Raw genomic sequence first — 9,372 nt, forward strand, 5'->3', positions numbered from 1 at the left:
CCGTTTGGTTTCGTTTACCAGATACGGCGGCACGGGGTGGCGGCGGCATCGTGATCCGTAATTCGGCCCACAAATCAGTGCTGATAAGAACCGGACTACGGAGGTCTGGCAGGACCTGGAAAATGTGTTTCACGGTTCGCCCCCCAATGGTAAACGGTAACTCCAATTCCTCGGTGACCGGTGTCCGGATGCCGTTGGCTAGGCAAACGTGTCCGTCGGTTGGTTGGGGCGATTGGCCCGCTCTCCTGGCCAGCTCGGCCGTGTCGGTGCTAACGAAGGACACTTCGGATCCCGAATCAAGCAAAGCCCAGAGGGCCCGCCCCAAGGCGTGTATCTGTACGTGTGGCCGGGGAGTGTAGATTAACTCGAAGCGACGGGTCGGTCGGTGGCCGGCTCGTTTCCGACCCGTTCGCCGTTTCCCGACTGTGGGTGGCAGTCTCGGGTCAACACCCCGTCTTTTCCACATCGAGAGCAGAATTTCCTGGCGGGTCGTTTACACTCGAGGCGCGTGTGTCCGCGTTGTTTGCAGCGCCAGCAACAGGTGGCGCGGTCGTAGGTGGCGGCTGCCAAAGTCGTTGTGTCGGTTGACCGGCGGCCACGGTCCCGTCTTTGATCTATGTCCTCAAAAACAGCGGCACGACTGCAAAGATCGCTTACGCTCACGATGTCCTCGTAACGGACATGCAGCTGGACCTCTGGGTCCGCGTTAATATATAATTGGTCAACTTTCTCTTGGGTAGTGTATCCCCAGCGCGTCGCATCATCGTGAGCACGGATGTGGCGTACTTATCAAAAGTTTCTCCGGGTTTCTGGCGGCGGCCATGGATCTCCTGCCGCATACGTAGCTGATAGCCACGTGGCAAATAATGCGTTCTGAAATCTCGGCAAAATTCTGCCCAGGTGGTCCAGTCACCCCGGCTATTCCGATACCATAGCAGGGCGTCCCCTTTTAGAAGCTCGGGTAGCCCTAACAGTAAGTATCTTTCCTCTATCTCATACGACGCACTCAGCTCCTCTAACCGTTCGAGGAAAGCCAATGGGTCCTTGCCATCAAAGTGGCATCCCCACTTTCTAATCTGGTTGAGCGCTTTGGAAGGGCTTCCTTCTGGAGGTTCCGGCGTGGTGCTAGCGCTGGTAAATCGGTCCTCGCCGACCTTCGGTATTTCCTTCATCGCCATCTCGGCCCGGCTGATAATGTGGTCCCGCAGCCTTCGGCGTAACACGTCTAGGGTTCCGGCGGGGTTAAGACCGCGATCAGTTAATTGCGCGATTATTTGAACCTTACTTAAGTCGTAAATCCAAGACAACATGGATCAAGGTGCGACCTGCGAGCGGAGTCTACAAAAGTCTGGTCCCTGTTCGGGCGCCATGTAACGGTCTACTCTTCCCGACGCCACGGATCGGCTCGCCGGTTCCAGGATTCGGGAGAAGGAAGAGACTCGGGCTCGCAAATTACACACTCGATTTGGCCAACAAATAGTAAAGCTTTATTCGTGCAAACATATGGTACAATGGAATTGGCCGTTACACTTAGGACGCGCGAGTACAATTTGGGCACGCAGCCCGGGTTTTAACGCTAGAATACGGCGGACTTAACTTAGGGAGTGAACAACCGAGATCGGCCTATACTTCTTCCGGCGATCGGGGATTGTGACGCAGTATTCACTTTCTATATTTCGTATTCAAGTTCTTGTCATGAGCGTATATGAAGCCTGCAAAATGCAGCTAACAACATATATAATTATTTCTATCGGTTCAATTTTTTATACGATTCCCATACAGGGAATTCAGATATTGAACTGATTTTTGAAAAATCGGACAGATAAATGTCCGATTCACTTATTCGGACAATTTCTGTTCGAATAAGCAAAATTATTTAGTTCTTATTTATGATATAGAATATAAATTCCATTAAATAAAATCTTTAATTGTATAAATTAAATTATTTAAATTTTCCTATATTTATTACATTAATATTATGTATTTATATATTATTAATACAAAAAATAGAAAATGACGTCCCCTGAATGTGATATATCGATTATTGACATCATTTTTGGGTTTCATGACACCTAATTTAGGATGTCTAATTATTTATGTTATTTTGTGACCAAAATTTATTGTCATTTTGTTGCGATTCTTTAAATGTTTAAATCCATTTAAATGTCCATTTTATATAAATGTCTAGAAGCTGCAGAATCTGCTTGATTTCTGCTGTCAATCTGTCAGCAGATTATGTTAGCAGACTTTGATCGGTTTTTGCCGCCAATCTGCTGCCAAGTTGTGTCAACAAAGTCTATTCAAATTTTTCCGCCAATCTGTCGACTTATTATATTAGCAGATTCTGCCGGCAAAACATTAGCTGAATGCAAACGCAGTTGATGTCAGTTTGCTAACAGATTTTGATTAAATCTGCTGCCAATCTGCCATTATACTGCTAACATTTTGCTTAAGAGGTGTAACGTCCTGCCAATTTTAAAAACTATATTTTAGCTAGTAATTAAGTACCGCTTTTATCCCTACAAAATACCTATAGAATAATTATGTAATCCATTTGCTTTTATTTTAATTGTTAACTAATTTCATTAATCGCTTATTATTTTAGCTCCATATGGTTATTTAGCCTAAAACCTGAATATATTTTAATCCTTTTAGTAATAATAATCGATGGCGCAAAGAATTGAGAATTCCTTGGATTGACGAATCAGGAAGCATTATTTAGAACTAGCTAGCTGTACAGCAGTGACTTTCTAGAACTAACCTGTTGATTACTTTAAGAACGAACTTGCGAGCGAGTTTCATACTCGATAATATCGATACTAATATCTAACTTTTAAGATTTTAATATTTAATCATACAGACAAATATATATATAATAATTACTCACTCTTAAATTGAGGAGTAAATGCGCCGTACTTTATGGAATCATAAAACGTATATAATAATAATTTGTTGACTATAATTTGTTGAATATTTATAATTATTTTATCCAAAACATCACATATAAAACTTTCAATAATATATCCAACACAATTATACTTTATAAATAATTAAAATCATATTAATTAAAACAGGTTATTATATAATGCGCGAATGCTTCCATAAAGAAATGATTTTAATAAAATTAATATGCTTTATTGTAGTATCGATCAAGCGACCATAAATATAAATTTAAGAGGCTTATATTCTATGGAATCATAAATTATATATATATTACATATAATACATATAAGTTATCTAAAATATCTATATTTTTAATAAACTATAGAATGCCATAACTTTATTTAAATTGCCAACTTATTATCAGAACTGAAATAAATAGAACAAATGATTCCATAAATTAATAAGCATAAATATTAACTATATTATTAAGGATTTTATATTATAAAATATTAACTAAGCTTAAGAAGAGAATGCGCATAAGAGGCCTCATGTTAGTGAAACCTGATATTGCGAGCGATAAGTCGAACGGACATGCGACGGCTACGACCACGAGCGCCGAAACTCAATAGTCAGATAAACATATCGATCGACAATTCTCAGAAGAATTGTTGTTAAAAATCTTTCTTCTCAGAAGTCCTTCACTGAATCATTCTAAGAATCTTCCAGAGCGCGACGCGTGTGCTGCGCACGGCCCGAAGACCCTTTGTCTCGACAGTATATAAGCCGGCGATTTCGAACCTTCGGGGCAGTCAAATCGAGCAGTCAAATCGGGGCAGTAAAATCGGAGCAGTCAGTTCGATCATTCAGTTCGGGGCATTACATTCAGATCATTCAGCATTACGTTCATTGCAGTCAAATCGGAGCAGTCAATTCGGAGCAGTCAAATCGGGGCAGTCAAATCGGGCATTCAGTTCGGGGCATTACATTCAGATCATTCAGCATTACGTTCATTGCAGTCAAATCGTGCATTCAGTTCGGGGCATTACGTTCAGATCATTCAGCATTACGTTCATTGCAGTCAATTCAGAGCTCTTCAAGCATTCGAATCATTTATTCTTAGCTAACATTATTCATTATTAATTCCTTACTATTTCGTATAAGTATTCGCTCCGTATTATTCGTTCATTGTTTGCGTACTATTCATTATTCCATTTCGATTAATATAACTGTCGATTCAGTGTTAAGCTGTGTAAAACTAAAGAAATAATAAAAAACTTTGTGCATACATCTGTGTACTTTTATCCGGCCTACTTCATCCACGAGCGAGGTCTTAAAGGACGAGAGAAGGGCTTAACAAGGTACGACCAGAACTTGAACAGAAGGAAAGATTTTTCTGCCACATCACGGTAAGTACTTACAATTACTATAAATCCCATCTTTCCATAAATATTAGAAACTTTATTTGAATTAACTGATAACCCCTAATATCAATTAATTATCTTTTCATCCTCTAAATAATAAGAAATCCTCTGTCAAGCATTAGCATGTGGCTGACAGTTTCCAGTCAATCAACTTTAATCTATTATTCTACTATTATTTAAAACACACCCTTAATATCAATACTAACTAAGATTTATAAATTCCATGCAAAATATATACTACTGTTGTCATTTGAACCTGACTTAATCTTGCAACACTTTGCTCTTTTTCCCGAAAATCCATCGTTGCCGAGCGCTTATGGTGCCCCTGGCGACTCCCTCCTTTCTTCCTAAATTCTGAATATAATCCTTAAACCTCGTTGCCGAGCGCTTATGGTGCCCCTGGCGAATCCCTTTTCCTAAATTTTGACCTCGTTGCCGAGCGCTGATCGAGGTGCCCTGGCGACGTTTCCTATCAATTTAAAAATCTTCCACAAGAAATGACAACAGGAGATTAAATTAAAATCAAATTTATTATCTAATTTTCTGAACACAACCCAATCCTTGAACCTAGTTGCCGAGCGCTATTACGGTGCCCTGGCGACATTCGACCTCTTTTCTAAACCTTCCCTTTCTATCAGAAATTTAGAGTCATAATATAATCAAGTATTGATATTACATAAAAGACCTTATTCTTTAGACAATTCTCATAATAAATTAATTCGATCTAACTAACTCTCTATTATTTAATGTCCACGATTTATTAATTACTCTTAATTTCTATTATAATATTCCTTTCCGAATCTTAATTCCCTAACTCTTGTACTGTTCTAATTAATATATATTTATATATATATCTTAAGTAATAAGCCCCTTGCATATGGTGCACCCGCAATACAAGCGGACTTGCCGTAAAAAACGGAATCATAGATCCGGCATAAAGAAACGCGTCAAAAGCATTTCTAATCTATTTCAGTTTAAATGTTCTACTAATAAATCAAAACCTCGTATAATATCTTGTAAAAGAGTTTTTTCCTCTCTAGCTCTTATAAATCGCCCGAAATTCTCACATAGATTTTATAAAGACATTCAAAAACATTCACGAACGAAACTTCATAATGAAATCAACTTAACTAATAACGGTCTCTATTTAATAAGTGACCCTACTGGCCTACTTACGTATACGCCAGAATTTATATTACTAAACCAACTATATCAAAATATAACACATGTTAAGAACAGTTATCAACATAATTTAACAATTCCTTCTCGTGATCTAAGCTCTCAATTAAAATATCAATTAACTGAAAATCATTTGAACATAGATGAATATATTAGGTATTTAGATACATAATCGATATATTTCTTTTATTACAATATTAAATTTCTATTCTTTAAACCAGATTAACCTTCGAATTAGGTATATGTTACCTAGTTGCATCCATATCCCTAAAATACCTAGTGAAACTTCCTAGTAACCAAATAGTTCCGCGCTACATCATTCCCCTAGATCCACTAGATTAGTCCTAGCTCTTGGCGTCCCTGGGTTATAGCCGGTGGAAGCAGGTTGCCCTATAAAAGTAGAAAGCAATCTTTTTCTCACTAACTGAGGTATAGAAAGAGAAAGAGCGTCGCTGGACGTAACATAAGTCTAATCTAGTGGATCTAGGGAAATGATGTAGGCGCGGAACTAGTTGGCTACTAGGAAGTTTCACTAGGTATTTTAGGGATATGGACGCAACTAGGTATACGTAATTCGAAAGTTAATCAAGTTTAAAGAATAGAATTTTAATATTATAATAAAAGAAATATATCGATTATGTGTCTAAATATCTAATATATTCATCTATGTTCAAATGATTTTCAGTTAATTGATATTTTAATTGGGAGTTTAGATCACGAGAAGGAATTGTTAAATTATGTTGATAACTTTCCTTAACATGTATTATATGTTGATATAATTGGGTTAGTAATATAAACTTTGGCGTATACGTAAATAGGCCAGTAGAGTCATTTATTAGATAGAGACCGTTATTAGTTAAGTTGATTTTATTATGAAGTTTTATTCGTGAATGTTTTTGAATGTCTCCATGAAATCTATGAGAGGATTTCAGGCGATTTATAACGGCTAGAGAGGAAAAAACTCTTTTACAAGATATACAAAGTTTTGATTTATTAGTAAATTGTTTAAACTGAGATAGATTAGAAATGCATTTGACGCGTTTCTTTATGCCGGATCTATGATTCCGTTTTTTACGGCAAGCCCGCTTGTATTGCGGGTTCACCATATGCAAGGGGCTTATTACTTAAGATATATATTAATTAGAAACCGTAAGAGTTGGAGAATTAAGATTCGGAAAGGAATATTATAATAGAAATTAGGAGTAATTAATAAATTGTGGACACTAAATAATAGAGAGTTAGTTAGATCGAATTAATTTATTATGAGAATTGTCTAAGGAATAAGGTCTTTTATTTAATATCAATACTTGATTATATTATGACTCTAAATTTCTGATAGAAAGAGAAGGTTTAGAAAAGAGGTCGAATGTCGCCAGGGCACCGTAATTAGCGCTCGGCAACTAGGTTCAAGGATTGGGTTGTGTTCAGAAAATTAGATAATAAATTTGATTTCAATTTAATCTCCTGTTGTCATTTCTTGTGGGAGGGTTTTAAATTGATAGGAAACGCCGTCAGGGCACCTCGATCAGCGCTCGGCAACTAGGTTTAAGGGTTATATGAGGAATTCAAGAAGAAAGGAGGGAGTCGCCAGGGGCACTATAAGCGCTCGGCAACGAGATTTAAGGATTATATTCAGAATTTAGGAAGAAAGGAAGGAGTCGCCAGGGGCACCATAAGCGCTCGGCAACGATGGATTTTCGGGAAAAAGACCAAAATGTTACAAGATTAAGTCAGGTTTAAATGACAACAGTAGTGTATATTTTGCATGGAATTTATAAATCTTACTTAGTATTGATATTATGGGTGTGTTTTAAATAATAGTAGGATAATAGATTAAAGTTGACTGACTGGAAACTGTCAGCCACTTGCTAATGCTTGACAGGGGATTTCTTATTATTTAGAGGATGAAAAGGTAATTAAATGATATTAGGGGTTGTCAGTCAATTCAAATAAAGTTTCTAATATTTATGGAAAGATGGGAATTTATAGTAATTGTAAGTACTTACCGTGATGTGGCAGGAAAATCCTTCCTTCTGTTCAAGTTCTGGTCGTACTCTGTTAGGCCCTTCTCTCGTCCTTTAAGACCTCGGTCGTGGATGAAGTAGGCCGGATAAAAGTACACAGACGTATGCACAAAGTTTTTTATTATTTTCTTAGTTTTACACAACTTAACACTGAATCGACAGTAATAATAATTAATATATTAATCGAAATGGTATGGTGAATAGTACGCGAACAATGAACGAATAATACGGAGCGAATACTTGTACGAAATAGTAATGAATTAGTAATGAATAATGTTAACTAAGAATAAATGATTCGAATGCTTGAAGACTTCTTAATTGAATGCAAGAGTGAATGATCTGAATGGTTGAATACTTCTTAATTGACTGCCGCTTAATTGACTGCCGAACTGAATGCTCGAAGATCTCTTAATTGACTGACCGAACTGACTGCCCCGAAGGTTCGAAATCGCCGGCTTATATACTGTCGAAACAAAGGGTCTTCGGGCCGTGTGCAGATCACGCGTTGCGCTCTGGAAGGTTCTTAGAATGATTCAGTGGAGGACTTCCGAGAAGAAAGATTTTTAACAACAATTCTTCTGAGAATTGTCGATCGATATGTTTATCTGACTATTAAGTTTCGGCGCTCGTGGTCGTAGCCGTCGCGAGTCCGTTCGACTTATCGCTCGCAATATCAGGTTTCACTGATATGAGGCCTCTTATGCGCATTCTCTTCAGCTTAATTAATATTTTATAATATAAAATCCTTAATAATATGGTTAATATTTATGCTTATTAATTTATGGAATCATTTGTTCTATTTATTTCAGTTCTGATAATAAGTTGGCAATTTATATAAAGTTATGGCATTCTATAGTTTAAAAAATAGATCTTTTAGATAACTTATATGTATTATATGTAATGTATATAATTTATGATTCCATAGAATATAAGCCTCTTAAATTTATATTTATGGTCGCTTGATCGATACTACAATAAAGCATATTAATTTTATTAAAATCATTTCTTTATGGAAGCATTCGCGCATTATATAATAACCTGTTTTAATTAATATGATTTTAATTATTTATAAAGTATAATTGTATTGAATATAGTATTGAAAGTTTTATATGTGATGTTTTGGATAAAATAATTATAAATATTCAACAAATCATAGTCAACAAATTATTATTATATACGTTTTATGATTCCATAAAGTACGGCGCATTTACTCCTCAATTTAAGAGTGAGTAATTATTATATATATATTTGTCTGTACGATTAAATATTAAAATCTTAAAAGTTAGATATTAGTATCGATATTATCGAGTGTGAAACTCGCTCGCAAGTTCGTTCTTAAAGTAATCAGAGGGTTAGTTCTAGAAAGTCACTGCTGTACAGCTAGCTTGTTCTAAATAATGCTTCCTGATTCGTCGATCTAAGGAATTCTCAATTCCTTGCGCCATCGATTATTATTACTAACAGGATTAAAATATATTCGGTTTTAGGCTAAATAACCATATGGAACTAGAATGATAAGCGATTAATGAAATTAGTTAACAATTAAAATAAAAGCAAATGGATTACATAATTATTCCATAGGTATTTTGCAAGGATAAAAGCGGTACTTAATTACTAGCTAAATTATAGTTTTTAAAATTGGCAGGACGTTACAATTAACCTTCGAATTATATATACCTAGTTGCGTCCATATCTCTAATATACCTAGTGAAACTTCCTAGTAACCAACTAGTTCCGTGCTACATCATTCCCCTAGATCCACTGGATTAGTCCTAGATCTCGGCTTCCCTGGGGTATAGCCGGTGAAAGCAGGTTGCCCTATAAAAATAGAGAGCAATCTTTTTCTCACTAACTGATGTATAGAG

The 9,372-nt window shown here is 36.6% G+C and overlaps 1 protein-coding gene across 1 annotated transcript in view; it reads right to left on the bottom strand.

The window, feature by feature from the left end:
• LOC126851975 (uncharacterized) overlaps positions 1–9,372 on the bottom strand; it is a 169,719-nt gene that overhangs the window by 145,742 nt on the left and 14,605 nt on the right. The gene's annotated exons all lie outside the window — the stretch shown is intronic.

Source organism: Cataglyphis hispanica, chromosome 9, assembly GCF_021464435.1.
Source record: "Cataglyphis hispanica isolate Lineage 1 chromosome 9, ULB_Chis1_1.0, whole genome shotgun sequence".
In the NCBI taxonomy this organism is placed as follows: domain Eukaryota; kingdom Metazoa; phylum Arthropoda; class Insecta; order Hymenoptera; family Formicidae; genus Cataglyphis; species Cataglyphis hispanica.